This window comes from Ischnura elegans, chromosome 1 (assembly GCF_921293095.1).
Source record: "Ischnura elegans chromosome 1, ioIscEleg1.1, whole genome shotgun sequence".
Taxonomy (NCBI): Eukaryota; Metazoa; Arthropoda; class Insecta; order Odonata; family Coenagrionidae; genus Ischnura; species Ischnura elegans.
Window position 1 is genome coordinate 14,884,806 of NC_060246.1, and position 17,590 is coordinate 14,902,395.

A 17,590-nucleotide genomic window follows, 5' to 3' on the forward strand; every position below is an offset into this window, starting at 1 on the left:
CAATGATGACACTGCTATCATTGCTAATGTGGAGCCCTTACACTACGTCCAAGCTTCTAGTTCCTATATAACTATTCAGTTATAACTAATAAATAACTATTATAACTAATTCGGCCTAAGTCTGGGATTATGCCATCTCAATCCTCGTCACATACAAAAAAAGCCGAAAATCGCACCAGTTCATATTTATTTACGTTGGTTGGCCAGAAAAGTAGATTAAGATAAGAATCGTGCGTCCTTAAGACCGATACGCTAGCAAGATGCCATTATATGCCCCTCGCAAATCTCATCCTACAGTCCGATCGCACCACAGATGACGTCTGTGCTTCATAAGAGTCGCACACTTCTTCCATACCGAGGCTCTTCGCAGCGCACCGACATGCATTTCATCGTCTGCGAATTCCGCTGGGCGTGTGTTACAGGCCTCGCATGTCGTGTTCCAGCCAAATTGATTATTTGCTCCCGAAATCAACGCCAAAGCTATAAAGCTCAAGACGTTAGGAACATGCACCCACTGAACTCAATGAAAAAAAATGAAAGCTGGTCGCTATGCAACGCGAACGAGCAGTAAATAGAATCCTAAGGATAAAATTGGAGTCCGGGTGACGTCACTGCATTGGTCCCAACATAACTCAAGCGTCTCATTGTAACGTGACTCTCATGTGATTACCGAATGGTACACTATGTTTTGCATATGGTTGCTAAGAAAAATGGGAATCTCAGTGACCTTTAATTGGAGTAAGTAAAAAATATTTAAATAGCCGTCGCGTTTTCGCGCGCTTGAAATTTTACACTTTTCATTTAATCGCGAAAGAAAGATATCGTCATTTAAAAACCTAAAAGCGTGAAATGCGTACTCCAGGAGTAATAATATTTCGATTTAGGCAATAAAAAAATAATAGGAAACCACCCTATTGGGACAGTGCACGGCGCATGCGCAGGATTCATTGCTTCCGGGTAAAATATCTTGTGCGCTTATGCAGAACTTCCACAAATGCCCACTGCAACTCTACCGAGCACATGAAATATTGCTCCTGAGACAAGAGAAGAAAATGGTTTCCGGACTTGGAGAATATTTATACGCGTAAAGCCGACGCATAAAAAACATTGTAAATATAAGGAAAGAGCGACGAGACTGCCATGGTTCAAACCTGAGATCATTCGATCCATAGTCGCTCGACGTTAGTAAGTAAGAAGATCATTGAGGCGACAGAGAGCGTGTCATGCAAAAATGAAAAAAGTCAGCACGGATTTATCCGCTAATGAACGCGAGCTAATAATTAAAAAATATAGGATGACTAAAGCCGCCACGAAGGAAGCGTTCAGGAATGCGTTCACGAATTTTAAAAGAAAAACACTAGTAGAGCAGTTACAGGATAACCCAAAAGCATTTTCGTCATATGTTAGGGAAGTTCAAGGTAAACGATCTACCGTATGTTCGCTGAGAAACGACAATGGAGATGTGTTGACAAGCAGTTACGATAAAGCCAATTTATTAAATTCCTACTTCAAGAGCGTGTTCACGGAGCCTTCCGAAAACTCACCCGAGACCGATGACAATCCCTGTATACATAAGATGCCAGCTATTGACATTAGTACGCTCGGAATAGAAAATATATTGAAATCGCTTAGTCCAAATAAATCACCTGGTCCAGACGAAATCCCTTCTCGCGTATATAAAGAACTAGCCTCAGAAATTGCCCCTCACTTGCAGTTAATATTCAGTAAATCCATCAAGCAACACGAAGTACCTAATGACTGGAAAATCGCTAATGTAACGCCAATATTTAAAAGTGGAGACAAGGAACAGCCATCTAATTACAGGCCGATATCTTTAACGTCCATCTCTTGCAAAGTCCTTGAACACATCGTAGTCAGCTCGGTAATGAAACACCTAGACGCGCAAAACTTATTAATGGGAACTCAACATGGATTCAGGAAAAGCAGATCGTGCGAAACTCAGTTAGCGCTTTTCGCCCACGATATTTTAGTCTCCGGGGAAGACAACATTCCAGTAGACGCGATTTTTCTTGATTTTGAAAAAGGCATTTGATAAAGTACCCCACGGAAAGTTAATAATAAAACTGAAATCTTATGGTCTAGACGAAGATGTCATTTCCTGAATTAGAGAATTTTTGAACGACCGCGTCCAAAGAGTAGTATTAGACGGTGCAGTCTCCAATGAGGTTAGAGTCACTTCTGGCGTTCCTCAGGGTAGTGTCATAGGCCCACTCCTATTCCTTCTTTATATAAACGACATTGGCGAAGTAGTACACAGTAAGTTACGATTATTTGCAGACGACGCTGTAGTTTACAGAGAAATCCGTTCCAGCAAAGATATAGATGAACTTACGAATGACCTTGCTGCTATCCAAGCGTGGTGCGATGCATGGCAGTTAGAATTAAATTTGAAAATATGTTTCGTAATGAATTTCTGGAAGAAGAATAACTCATTACAACGTAGCTACATAATTCGGGGTACCCAATTAGAGACTGTTGAATCCTTGAAATATCTAGGAGTTAGACTCAATAATGATCTATTGTGGAATAAACATTTCCGAGAAATAACCGGTCAAGCTAATCGTAAAATGGGTTTTGTTAAAAGAATATTAGGAAAGTGCGACGACAAAGTGAGAGAAATTAGCTACTTTTCCCTCGTTAGACCACATTTGGAATACGCTGCCAGTGTTTGGGACCCTCATGAAAAAGGCTTAATAACAGAGTTAGAACGCGTGCAAAGAAGAGCTGCCAGGTATGTGAAAGGTCGTTACGATAGTCTTGTTAGTGTAACTGACCTCTTAGATAAACTCGGATGGGAATTTCTGTCGGACCGTAGATTGAAAAATAGACTAAACCTTTTAGATAAATTCAAGAGCAGTGTCTTTTCTGACGAAGTTAACCATATCTTGCGGACGCCAACGTACTACGGAAAATCAGATCATATAAATAAAATAAGAGAGATAGATTGTAGAACAGACAGATTCCGAATGTCATTTTTTCCACGATCAATAAGAGATTATAACGGCAGCAATAGAACTCGTAAATAGATTGCATGGCTTGTAGTGTAGCCTACTAACCTATGTAAAACTTAATGCATGTTTCTGAATTTCTATTCTATATTCTATTTCTAACAGCATATAGTAGTATAGTTTGTTATTATACGGGACGTTTTTTGGACGGTGTGGTGTGCATGTGGGAGTCCAAATGCATGCTGCATGCTGGTGATTGATCACCCCCTGCCAAACACCCTAGAGGTGGCTCGTAGGGTATTATGTAGATGTAGATGACGTTGTGACTGGTGGCACATCAGAATGTCAAGAAAAATTGAATTATGAAAATTAACGTAGCAGCTGAGCGCTTACTGCGAGGGCTAATTGTCTAAAATGGCGGCTCGTACTGCCTCCGAAAAACTATAAATGGCGCAAGAACGCATTGGCATCTGGTTCTAATCTGTACTGAAAATTTTATGCCGATAGTCAATGGCAAAGTGGCTAAAATTTGAGTTTCAAGATTTTTCCCGAAGGTACAAACAGACAGACAAAGTGACTTATTAAAATTAAAGAGAAGAACTTTGTGCTTTCACATGAATAATAATCTTTCGATTGTTATCATTATATTCATGTGAGAGCACTAATATCTTCTTTTTAATAATGAATCGCTTTCACAAAGTTACGCCTCAAACAATCAATTTTAGACAAAGTGAAGTTACATAAATTTAGTACAACAATGATGATACCACGAGAAAAAAACAACGGTCAACAGAGCATAACTCTATCGACCATTCTGCAACATATTTTTTGAAGTCATCGTTAACAAACAAATAGTTTTAAAAAATATGGCCATGAATTAATGAGTAACTAGAAAGTAGAAGTAACTATTTACCCAAATGGCAAACCAGATTGAGTCGTCCAATCAGACAATTTAGACTATCTCGTCGCCTAGGAGTTGCCACTGGGTTTGGCGGGACACGGCATGGCGTCATCATATCATCAAGCCCCTCTCACTCACACGTACGTCACCGGAAACAAGAGGTCAGGGCATTTGAGCGATCGTTACCTTGAATCCGCATACGGTTTCTCGCACACATACGCGAAAACTCCATCCAGTCCGCTCGCAGAGTCTAAATGCACAATAACGAACTCATCGCCTAAAACGCGCTTGCATGATCAAGGGCAAGCGTGCGCAATGATGGAAGCGATTCGTCGACTTGTTTCGTGGCAAAACGTTTCGAGCAAACACCGAACGGCTTACGCTCAAGGACCACGGGTGACCTTTAAAGAACGCCAAAGATCACGTGTTCGCCAGGCGGGGAAATACGAGAATCTCTCGCTAAGGCAATCATCGAAAATATATGGACCTGCTACAATCAATCCCTTACCACAATAGTGTCGGAGATTCCCGAAATGCCTTATTTTTAAATAAAGTTTCCGAGTGACTTCAATGGGGTCGTGCATCAGATCCGAATTTTTAATACGATTGGCAGAACTTGCTAGTTCGGAAGGAAATATTAATAATAATATTAAAACGTCTTTATTGGGCGAGATTGGGACAAAAAGTCCCATCTTCCACCTAACCTCTCGTCAAACATGAAATATATGCATTTAAATACATAATGGAGTTGCTCATGAAATGACATGCAGAGAAGAAATTTACAGAAAATTACACGAAGAAATTACATGAAGAGACACAGGTTCCATTTTCAATCAACAAAAAAAATTATAAGTTAAAAAAGTTACCATTTACCAAGTGTAGAAAGATGTTAGCAAAAATGGGAAAAACCTAAGGATATTGACTGTCGTCCTTATTGGAAAAAAATCCACTGACCCAAAGTAAGTTACCGAGAAATAAAGAGCTTGCCCATTGTTCCATTCTCTGGCAAGTCTAAAATACGAAAGTTGCTTCCCGATTTTTATGAGTTAGTGACGTCAATTGTTCCGGTTCTCACATCTTCCCTGGGTGAGCCTTTTGTAAATGGAAGAAATCCATCAAATCAGTTCACATGACAACGATCCATGTGAGGCATGTACCATACCAGTAGTTGAACAGCTATTGCTCGAACGGAAGAGTTAGTGAAGTAATCAAATTATTCACGAATGATTAAAGCCGTCGTTTTTTTAACGGAGATCGGTCGAGACAAAGGCGACAGATCCAAAAGCATATATATATATACGGGATTCGTCACTATTCGAGCTCCATCACAATCAACGATATAAAAAATTTGGAGATAGAAACCATTACTAAGAATAAAAATTATGATCTGGGAAAATATTGAGGTGAATTTGCCATTAATTTGAGATACAGGAAAATGTTGCCTAGGATACACTCCATTATTTATTTAATTAATAAATATAGTTCTTTAAGGAGCTTACTTAAAAGGGCGGAACAAAAATACATTTGTAAAATAGAAAAAATCACTTAAACGGATAATAAACTCTTATTGAATTATTCTTGCACTAAAAAATCATAAATTCGCAATTTATAGTGCTCCCGAAAGAACCACAATGACATCAGAAAATAATCGAGGCGCTATACATTTATGGGTAAGATCTTAAAAATGTCTTCATGGAATCCATTCATCTCCTTTATTCCTCTAAACAGGATGGATTCTTCAAAACGTCTGTTTGTCTAAACAGGATGGATTCTCTTGGAATATTTACGACTTCTTGACATCACTTGAACATTTCTATATGATGTATGGCATTACCGTCCAGCCGGCGAGAGTTGTCCGATGGCACTTTAAAAGGAGGGGCAGAGAACCTTGCACCAGCACGGTTTGCAACCAATCGCTGTCCCCCAAATGCAAGGTGATAGAATCTATCTTTTATCACCTTGCCCCAAATGCACCTCACACCCTCCCTCCCCACTAGTCACACAACGTTGTCACATGCATACGAAGCACTGAAACAAGCCTGAGCCACCAAAACAAACTCTTCCTTCAAACCACCAAAACAAAGGATTCTTCGTTTGAATCCTTCACGCTCGTCGTCCCTTCTGGCTCCTTTCTTCATGGAACCCTTTTGTTTACATGTGACGTGGGCGTTTCCCTTTCTTACCTGGCAACCTTCCCCCCAATCCCTTCTCACCGACAACGGACAACTCTCGGCGGCCGGACTGAAGTTATATTCGAGTAATAATTCGGCACATTAGGGCCTCTCGACGCGCAGTGTTGCGCCATCTTAAGCTTTCCATCGAGATAAGTTGAGTGGTGCCGTTCATGGAATGGCGAGTCATTCACTGGACAAAATCCCGGTTATCACCAACTACGTAATGTTGTCTCGTCCTGGGCAGGACGACGACATTCTGGAGACACGTGGGGCATGAATATGGGATTATTATTATTATTATATATAGGGCGGTATTGAACCTCCACGGAAGGTCCTCTTTCCACTCAAATTACTTTTTTATATCATTCCGGCATTTTGTCGTTAGTGACTGGGAGACACCACGCCTAGGAAGGGGCCCGCCAGAGGGGCTGGTTACCGCAATCTCTTGTCCCTATCTCCCCCGCGCACGAAGTGTTCCCTATTTACCGGTGTCACACCACCCCTTCTCAATCCTTTCATTGATTTCTAGTTCTCCCTCATTCACAAAATCCCTCCTACACCCCAGGTGTTCACAAAATACTCTCCATTTTGGTTTCCGTTATGGTGCGCGTGCTCTCTTTTTAGTATTTTTTCACATATAGCATAGGGATTGCGTATATGCAGCTCCTTCCCTTTCTCCCTTTTCACACGCCGCAAAGCAAGTGTATATGGTGTGTTTTGCTGCAACAAGGAGGTAGTTAGCGAGGTTCTCAGCCGCACGTTGACTAAATTTTCAGCGCTCAAAGCCTCGCCCCAAGGACACAACACACGGCGACAGCGGGAACCATAATGACATCACACGGGGTCTCCCCAGCATTCATATTTAGCCATCGCGTTTTTGCGTGCTTGAAAATTTTTACTTTTCATTAAATCGCGAAAAATAGATATCGTCATTTAAAAATCTAAAAGCGTGAAATACGTACTCCAGGAGTAATAATCTTTCGATTTAGGCAATAAAAAAATACATGGAAACCACCCAGTTTGAAACCAATGTGGAGGTCTTGTATTAAGAGTTTGTCCTTTCCCGTAAGTTTCAAAAATAAAGGTTTCGTGTATTTCCAAAGGGCTCTTGACTCCTTGATTACGGACATTGTGGGTGTAGCATATGCGTAGTGTCCTTCACATTGAAGAGCGGGCCGCGCATTTCGGAAGAGCAAAACACGGAGAGGCAATAGCAACACAAGGCCGCAGAGGACGAGGTAAGACCTCTTTTCCCTATAGGTAGGTACACGCCTCCCTCCCTCTCAATGCCGCCCTCGCCACGACGCGTCCGATCGCGACGAACAGAGCGGGCTATAGCGCCGTCTACATTGCTCGTAGAAAGAAGAGGGAGAGCGGGAGGTCGTGCGTGTAAGAAAGGCCCTTTCACCCTCCTCCTCTATGCCTCATTCACATTACGATTGTTCCAGCGATTGTCGGAACTATCGTGCAATCACACGACGATTGTTAAAACCTGTGCTGCCCTCTAGTGCTGACATCTAAAGTGAACGGAAAATTGACGGTTAGCAAAGCTGTTGAGGTATGCAGGGACAAGATATTACTGTGTTCAACGTGTATTTACCGAATAATTTTTCTTCCGCCCATATTCTTCCTTCCTAGGACAAATCCATGAAAAAAATAGAGCTTCACAAGTTTTCCACCTTTCTCTTGTCGCTTCCGTTTCCGGTCTCCCAGCGCCTAACCATCGTAAAGTGGAAACGTTCATAACTACGTGAACTATTGTCAGGACACGGATTCACACGGCTAGTTCGGCCAACTATCGTAAGGACGATAGCTCGGACAATCGTAATGTGAACGAGGCATAACGTAAGTGCTTTGGGAGGCCCTTCCACCCTCCTCCTCCTCTATGAGACTCCGCTCCTCAATATCCCTCCTTGACTACCTCTCCGCCACATTCCCAGCTGAGAGAGAGAGATAAGAGGAGGAGAAGGTGAGCTCCCCAAGGCCAAGGTGCGCGCCCCTCCCCCATTGCCATGGAAACGGGGAGGAGACGGGCATCGTCCTAGCATAGCCCTGAGTTCTACTTCTCTCTACCGATCGGGCACCCTCCTCAAAGCCTAGACCAACCCCAAACATTCAATTAATTTACATCCAAATATACTTACAATTAGTGAAACGTCCTTTTGGTCTCTACAATCGCGGAAAACCAACTTGAGGAGCACATCTGGTAACCAAAGGACTTGCTTGGGACGTATGGGGGCCAATGGTAACTGAGATTTGCTTCGAAATATTTTCGAAAAATCGTTCACAATGATGACAGATGGATGAGTGCCTGTTTTCGAGGAAAGAAAATGCGAGAAGTCAGCGCTCTGACGTTGAAACTTATGGCAGTGGCGTAGCGAGGAGGAAGGTTGGGGGGTCCGAAACATATAAACACAATTATTCTCCTTCATAAAAGAAAACAACATATCGAAAAATCATGAATTTACAAAATATTTCTCTGACAAATGAAGTTTTTTCTATTTTGAAAAGTGTTCAAATTAGTTAAAAACCCTCTACGTAGAACCCTCTTTTCCAAAAAGGTTTCCCCTTGGTTTTGGACCTCTCTGAACGAAATTCCTGGCCTTTTTGGTTGTCAATTCTTCCTGGTCTACTAAAAAACACATTCACATGTAGAACGAATTTCCCCACGCATACTTAAAGACACATTTAGGCACATGGTCAATTGTGAGGCGCATTAATTTGTATCCGATATGCAAGACAAGGTATGTTGAATGTTAACGAAGAAAAGATAACAACAAAGTGTGTATTGGCAGAAGTGAGAAGGTCATACCATGTCTATAGGATAGCATCGAGAGAGTTCTTGATTTTTTCCATATTATTCGAAATTCTTACAAGCATTTTATTTGGCATCCTCCGCAACAAAAAATGCCTAATAGAGCAACTTCCCCTAACAGTCTTATACCGCCGAGCTCAGAGAAACTGATCCGGCCTGAGGATATATCCGGATGAGGATATATAATGGGCAATGTGTGTCCTGAAGGAAAGTTACTGGATGGAAATATTTAATCATACAAGAATTTCACCACTTTTTGGCCTTATTTTTCATACGGGAACTATCAAAATTGCCCGTATCTCCGATTATTGAAAAACTCATCCTTCTTATGACTTGCATCGCTTCAGGAGAGAGAAGTCGCGTGATCAACCCATGTCATTTCTCCAAGCCCTTCAAATCAACGAGAAAATATCTACGTTCTCCGACTCTAACACCCCTCTGACTGACTGATTATTCAAAATTAGTCCCGTTATAGACGCGATCAAGGAAACAAAGTAGTGGTCCCTCACGTAACCTGAGTTTGGAAGAGTCTAGGGTTCCATGTAGTGGTGGATTGGGATATAGTGAATATATGAGGGGAAAGCGCTATGGATATGCAATAAAGTTGTATATGTTGTCGGAAGGTTGTCAAAGGGTTTGGCGCTGCAAGTAGGTACTCGAATACCAAGCATCTTCCAACTCAGAAAGGTCTGGTAAAGGGCATTCGGAGAAGATAGTAAGTAAATGACGGAGGAACATTTTGACTGCGGCCATTCTTTTTATATGGTTAACTTTTATAACAGTGTAGCCAGTTCTAGATTGCATTCAAATGGGAAAACTAACGTGATGGGGACACTGAGGAGCGGCAAGAAAGGTATTACTCTTGTGGTGCCCTGCCAGGCATTAAAGAAAGGTGAGCTGGTGGAGGCCTTTTTTGAGGATGAAATCTGTATCCTAAGGTAGAAGGATAAGAGGGAAGTGCGGATCATCAGCGCTGAATTCAGTGCAAAAAATTAATAAATCCACAAAAAGACGAGGGTGAATGCCATGGAAGCCTCAGGCGGTGGTTGAATACAGCAATTAAAATTGTGGCATCGATCATTGGGATCAAATGATATCTTACTTTCCCACTGAAAGGAAATCCATCAAATGGTACTAAAAATTGGGAATCCACCTACTGAACTCACTGTTATTGAACCGCTATTTTTTATTCACAGATTATTTCTGGAAAATTCCTCTCATCGACTTTCGAATCCAAATTATAGAATCTCTTATGAAAATATTGTCAAAAAACGGAAGAAGTCTTCTTTACGTCTTTAAACTATTTTATTCGTCTTCTATATCCCAAGGCCGTAACAACAATCACTTTTTATATTGGCAACGTAAATAAATAACAAAACAAACATTCATCATCACCTTGGACGTAAAAATGCAAAACCCTACAAATATTAATTTTCACATTACAACACCTCCCCTCGTTCGAGGATGATGGAAAGGAACACAAAAAACATCATGCATAAACAATACGTTGGCAACGCCTATCCGAATTCCACCCAGGCGCTGCTTATTTTGTTAATAACGTATTCTAACACCTCCCCTCGGGATAAAAACGGAATAAAAAAAACGGAAGAAAAAATCTTCTTTACCTTGAGAGCCTTGTGTTCTTCTGTCTTCGCGTAATCCTCATTTTTCATTCTCTTCTCTTCTAGCAGGAGTTGGGACTTAACATATTTGGATGTTATGTCTCCTTCATTTGTTCTGTAAATACTTCGTATAAACCCAGCATATTTTTCTCGAGGCAGACCCATGAGGTAGAACGCAGCCAGTGCTCTATCCGGGAGATTAATGCCACACTTAGTAATTTTACGGTTGTAATTCTGGATCTTGCTCATGTACTCCATCATGGAAAGGTCTTCCGTTTTTTCGGTATTTACCATTTCCTTTAGGAACATTATCTCCTGGAACACGTCGTAAGTGGTGCACATGTCTCTTAATGCCTCCCACATATCCTTCGCTAGGTCCAGTCCCACGATATCATCCAAAAATGAATCATCTACGTATTGTATGATAATGGCTCTGGCCTGTTGATTTTGTCGCTGACGGCGCCTAACCTCTTGTGGTGGGAGTTGGCTTTCGTCTTCCATTTCTATCTCGTTTCCATCACTGCCGAATGTTATGTATGGATGGAAACCTTTTACCGCTTCCCAACAATCTTTCTTCATTAAAAAAGCTTCAATTCTTACAGCCCATACATCGTAATTATCGCTGTCGAGTATTGGGATACACGTCTTCTTTTCTTCCGCCATTTTTGATGATTCCGAACTTACAAAGAACAATTATGGGGTTCACTTCTTCTAACCTCAAACGTATTCGCCGTTCACACCATCAAAAGAAAAACTTCGCTTCGCATCAACACTTAGTGCAACTAAGTCTCATAATCTGTCAAAAAACGGAAGAAGTCTTCTTTACGTCTTTAAACTATTTTATTCGTCTTCTATATCCCAAGGCCGTAACAACAATCACTTTTTATATTGGCAACGTAAATAAATAACAAAACAAACATTCATCATCACCTTGAACGTAAAAATGCAAAACCCTACAAATATTAATTTTCACATTACAACAAATATCTATACCTTCGACTCCTTTGAAGAGACCGTCATCCTAGCCCGCCTCATCCAAAAGCTTATCTTAAAGGCTTATCAGTACATTTCCCCGATTATAAAACAAACGAGATATATATAAAAGACGAAAACAGAAGAGATGAAGGCAGTGCTTCAAGGAGAATGCCCGCCAGGACACATCTTATTATAACCCCACCCGTGAGCCTCGATTGCGTCTAAAGTGTTTCCAGAAGCATCACAAGAATTTGTTATGCTGAAAATCATTTACCCAGCGGGACAAAATTGTTTTCTTTTAATGCATGCCGCATATATTCTATTTCAATTTGTTTCTTTTAAAAAATGATTTTATTTGATGCATCGTAATTAAAATTCTTGTTCGTGTGCTAGTCAATTTCTGATTTATAAAACAATATGTTTCATTACAATAATTCTTCGTTAAAACACATTTTCCTTTTTATTTATAAACCTATGTATGTCATTATAAAATATTTTTCAGAGGATATCATATCGTTCAGTCGCATTTTCTATCATAGGGAACAACACTTTTGCAGGAAATATTGGTAATACTCGTAATATTTACTTTGGCGCAATAAAACATTTAAAATCGTATTTAAATGTATAATTTCCAGGTTTAAAAAATAATATTAGCTGCATTACTATTTTCATTAGTTTTTCCCAGAAAGTGATTACTTCTGAACAGGTTTTCGATGCAGTACTGTCAAAGAGCAAACACAAAACGGAAACCTATAGGTGTGTTGCGGGAAGGTATCACAAGTTTGACAGGATATTTAGAAAATTTTAATTTCAAATTTTTAAAAAATGAAGGGTTACCTTAGGAAAAAAAGTGTGAAAACATGTACCCAGCATCACAAATCATAAGATTATGTCATTGAAATAATAATAAAAAATACAAATTTTTGCCAAAAAGTCAGCCCCAAAAATTTTCTCCAAAAACCGGTCAGCACGGAATGGGTTAAAATCATTTCACAACATCTTCCTTTTCCAAAAATAATAATGATGAAGTTGAGGAGTTTCGATGGTGGCCTTAGCTTTCGTCTTCTGCGCAACCACCTCGAGCGCTCTTGTTTACATTCGCTCTGTGGTTCATTATTGCCATGGAAACAATTGATGCAGTGAGGGCATACTTCAGGGATGAAAATCCGAAAGAGATTACACAGTGATGTACTACGTGAGTAGGTGTTCGTCCCGCCAAAAGCACCGGCTCTCGGTCCAACGATTACTGACCCTGGATAAAGTGAGGGGTGCCTAATTGAACCCTTTATTACGAATGAGTTGCTCAAAATAGTTGAAAGTTAATTTTAGAGGTCATTTTAAGTAATTATATTTCCCTCGTGACATATATTATAGCGACGAATATAATATCTTTGAAAACCCTCAACATGTTAACTCACTCTTCACGATGAACTTTGCAAAATACTTCAGTTATATTCAGTGCCAGAAGCTAGGTTTTTTTATGAAAATGCATTGCTCAAACTTGGGTGTTGAGATCTGTTGCGTGTCTACGACGTTGAGCGAATCCAAGTCAGCTTGGCATGTACCTTTTTTTATCACCTATAATACAAATCTGCATCAATCCTCCCATGGAAAGTACACTGATTACAAGTGGAGCAATTCCACCTTCCGCGAAGCAGAGCACAAGCAGCGTAAATTCAAATCTGTCTTACGGAAAGGCGCGTACGGGGAAGCTATACTGTCTCATGGTGAAGAAAAGACAGTAAACTCTTGAATTGCAGAAAGTAATGTGCGGCAGTTTATTTGCCGCTTATAGGTCATTTACACAAAAACAAGGAATCTTTCTGCACCCGCTTGCTGTCTTTGAGAAATTGCTGTCTTTACAGATTTTTGTTCGTTGTTTACCGAGGAAAAACTTTACGCGCAACATAATGAAGGGTGGATGAATTTTTGATGGACGATAGTTTAAAAAGACGATGTTTCTAGAAACATTCATTGACATAAGTAAAAATTTATTAGTTGAAATATTTAATGGAATACATCATTGAGCTCACGGTTTGCTATTAATTATAAACGTCGCGTTCAATAAGCCACCCCCACCATATCTCTTCAGGATCATGAGATACGGATGTTATAAAGGCAGTAAATAGTGTAAAATCTGAATATATAATCTAAAATAAATACATTTCCACCACGTTTGAAGGTTATGTAGTTAATCATATTTCTCACTTCAAATTTGAAATTCTTTACACACATTTTGAAGGTAAAGCGCCATTCACGGATTAACCGCCCAAAATATATACGAAACAATTATCAGAAACCATGTACATGACCATCGTTGGCATGTTGCACCTATAAAGTAGAAACAACGTATTTTTCGGAGAAATCACCAAATTCCAAATGACACAGTCAAACTGCAGGCAAATGTAACATTTTCACTGGGTTATGTTGAAAAGATGATTTTTTTAGGCCAAGTGATCTACCCACGAAGCAGAAACATTTTCCATGCACAAAGACGCAACACGACCCTTAAGGATGCAAAACTTAATTTGTTAGAGTCGATTAAATGGCTTGGAGTTTTCTCAACTCATTGGGATGATTCTCCTAAGCCTGCGATCCGAATAATGGAGAGAAAGAATGTTTTAATCCAGGTATTCTTTGAGGATAAGAAATCACACCATGCAGCCCTTAGCGATAAAGCCCTCCCTTCTCCCGTTCAAAACGTCATCACCTTCATCATCAGTCAGCAATCCTAAGATTGGTTTGACAACACTCTCCATTCCTCTCTCCTATCCGCTAACATATCCATGGCGACGTATTTCTTCTCTTTTACATCCTTTATAACCTGTCCTACGTAACTCCCCTGATAAAAATAAACTCTTCCACTGTGGGGAGGTCTACACTAATGAGGGTAAGGGAATGATAGGACTACTCTTCCTATACCCTTAAGCAACGGTAGACGGAGCGTATTTTAGAACATTGGTGGGTAGGCCCTATCCTTCCTGAAGTTTAGGGGAATGGTAGAGGAAGGGTTGGGCCGGCCTCAATGAAGGGTAGAGGAAGAAGGATAGGACTACTCTTCCTATACCCTTAATAGATGTTGGACGAAGGATAGAGGAATGGTAAGCGAAGGAGTGCCAAGGAAGGGTAGATGAAGTATAGGCATGACCTTCTCTTAACCTTAATAGATGTTGGACGAAGGATAGAAGAACGGTAAGCGAATGAGTGCCAAGGAAGGGTAAATGAAGTATAGGCCTACCCTTCCCTCACCCTTAATGCAGTGTAGATGGATGGTAAACGAAAGAGTTTTCAGGAAGTGTAAACTAAGGTTTGTCCTTCCCCTCCTTGGAGAGTAGGACGTGGGTTGAACAAGGGTAACTACCCACCATGGTGGCTACTACCCTTCATTTGCCTTTCTTTTACCTACCATGGGGGAGTTTATTTTTATCAGCGTAATTCGGGGCCGTCACTTGCCCTTCTCTATTCCACCTGTTCTACGATTGCAAAGTTCTAGGATTGATTCAAAAAGTAATTTGCAATAAATTGAATACGGGCACACATGTCCACGACCACCCACGCGGGGGATGATACACTCTAGCTGTGGCATGGGAATCGGAGGGTGTGAAAAAGATGCAATACAGATAATAATTATTGTTTTCGGGGAAAGCCGCGACTCGATTTGGGGGGATACCCCTAAAAATTACAACACAATCACATTTAATTAGATTCTATATTTCCTTAGTCCCAGCTGGTCAGCGGAGGATTAAGGCCGATGCTGCAGTGGTCCGCGGTGTACCCAGGAATTTCGTTCGGGGGGTCCAAAACCAAGGGAAAATTTTTGAAAAACAGGGTACTAAGTAATAGGTTTTGAACTAATGTTAACACTTTTCATAACAAAAAAAATTATTTTACGAAGGAAAATAATCGTGTCTTTATATTTCGGGGGGAAAGGGTCTGGACCCTCCCCCCCAATACAACGCCACTGGTTTTGGGGTGGGTTGAAACCTTCCCGTGGCCTCTCGGTGGTATGCAAAATCTATTTCCAACATTGCGTCTGAATGATTCTCTGTGATATGCGTATACAAGTGGCTTTTAGATATTCAGCAATTAATTATTTATTAAACATCGTTTTTCAATCTGGTGAAATGAAAAGTGTCATTAATGAGCCGACCCTACCGGAAATCACGGAGGGCGCTCCTCCCCCTCAACCCGCCACTGCGTTTGGCCCAATCAACTTCATTCCAAAGGACTTGGGGACTGATAAGGAGATACAACATCTATATAGTACACCTAAATTCATATAATGAACTAAATAGAGAGATCCAGAGACGAAATTACTAACTCCGGCTCCAGAGTACAATACGTACAAGCGATGAATTAGGGAGGCTTTAGTGCGGGAGAGATCTTTGAGGGCAGGGGCGCAGCTAGGAATTAAGGCTAGGGGGGATTTTAGGTTCAATTTTTTAAGATAAATGGTTCAAAATGGTGAGTTTTATGGCTTTCTGAGGGATAATTTAATTAATGCTTACACTTTTCTATGAGTATATTAATCAAATGAAGTAAAATGGATTAAACTGTAAAGTTTCCCTGAGCTCTGGAGGGGGTTTTATCCCCCAAACCCCCCCCCCCCCCTCGCTGCACCACTGTTTGAGAGAGACTTCAAATTAAAACGTATGCAGACGCTGCTTTGTGGCGAAGACTATCGTAGAAAGACCATGTGAAATTACAGATTGAATTCTTCACACGCTGAAACCTAAGTTTTGATAGTGCAACGCACATATTTTCAACATTAAACTAGCGGAAATTATCGTCATTCATCCACTCAACTTAAAGGCGCAACTAGCAGAGAGACAGGGGTCATGGGATCCCGCCTCAACCTCCCTCTCCCCCTCCCCCCCCCCGACATTTTTGGGAATAAAGCGCACTCCCTCCAAATGAACCCCCTTCCCCACCGTAATTTTTCCCCGCTATAAGGCCTTGCTTCAACTATACCAAAGCAATCGATATTAATTAAACAAGTCAAACATTGAGACCGATTGAAACTCTCTAACTTGCCGTTGTAAGACAGACGCGAAGAGATATCTCTAAGCGTAAGGTTCGATTTGCCGAGAGTGTATGGGAACAGGGGCGCAGCTAGGAATTAAGGTTGGGGGGGGGGGGGGGGGTTTAGATGCAACTAATACCGGGGTGTGTTGAGGGTATGGTATACCCACCAGGATAATCGGTAGGTGCGAGATTAATAAATTGCGGAATTTTAAAGATAAATGGTTCTAAATGGTGAATTTTACGGCTTTCTGAGGGATATTTTATTCATCCGTACACTATTAGTAATACCAATCCCATTACCGTATATGTCTGAATATAGTCCCCCCCTTTTTTTCCAAAAATGCCCAAGGTAAAGGGGGGGACTATATTCAAACGCATTTTTTTAACTTTTCCCGAAACTGAAGGCTCAAAATTAGGGGGGGGACTATATTCAGAGGGGGACCATATTCGGAGAAATACGGTAAGTAAAATGGGTTAAACTTGAAAATTTCTCTGAGCTCTGGGGGGTTTTATCCCCCCTCGCTGCGCCACTGTATGGGAGATAAGGTCTTACGCGTATGTACCCCACCAAATGAACTCCACACAGAAGTGTGCGCTCACTCCAAATGAACTGCCCGCGATAATTTCGCCCCGGTTTCGCCTCTCACAGTCCCAAACAATTTCACTTTGGCAAGAAACGGGACAAATGGAGCTTGCGATGGATTGAAGAGGCGGGAGGGTTGACGACTCCCGGCGTCCATTCATGAAAGTGAGAAGGGGAGACTACGGGATACACACAAGGTCAATTCCTGTAGATGTATGCATCACGGCAGTGACGTTAAAATAGGAATTCGCCCGCGAAGCCTTCAAGAGGCGATCAAAAACGCTTCATATAATTCACTTTCTCATGCGTCACACATTATTCAATCCTGAAATTTAATTTGTCCGTATATCCATTCACAACGCCATGAGTAATCTAAATATAAATCAATATTAAATCACATAAGAGGTTGAAAAATGAACGGAGAAGAGAAAATGAACTAGGAAAACGGTGAAGAGGCTGACAGTATAGATTCCCGAAATCAGAGAATTAAAATACAGCCTTACTGGGTCTCGAACCCAGAACCTAC

General features: G+C 40.9%; 1 protein-coding gene across 3 annotated transcripts in view; it reads right to left on the bottom strand.

The window, feature by feature from the left end:
* Window positions 1-17,590, bottom strand: part of LOC124155990 (nascent polypeptide-associated complex subunit alpha, muscle-specific form) — a 145,551-nt gene that overhangs the window by 126,906 nt on the left and 1,055 nt on the right. The window lies entirely within an intron of this gene.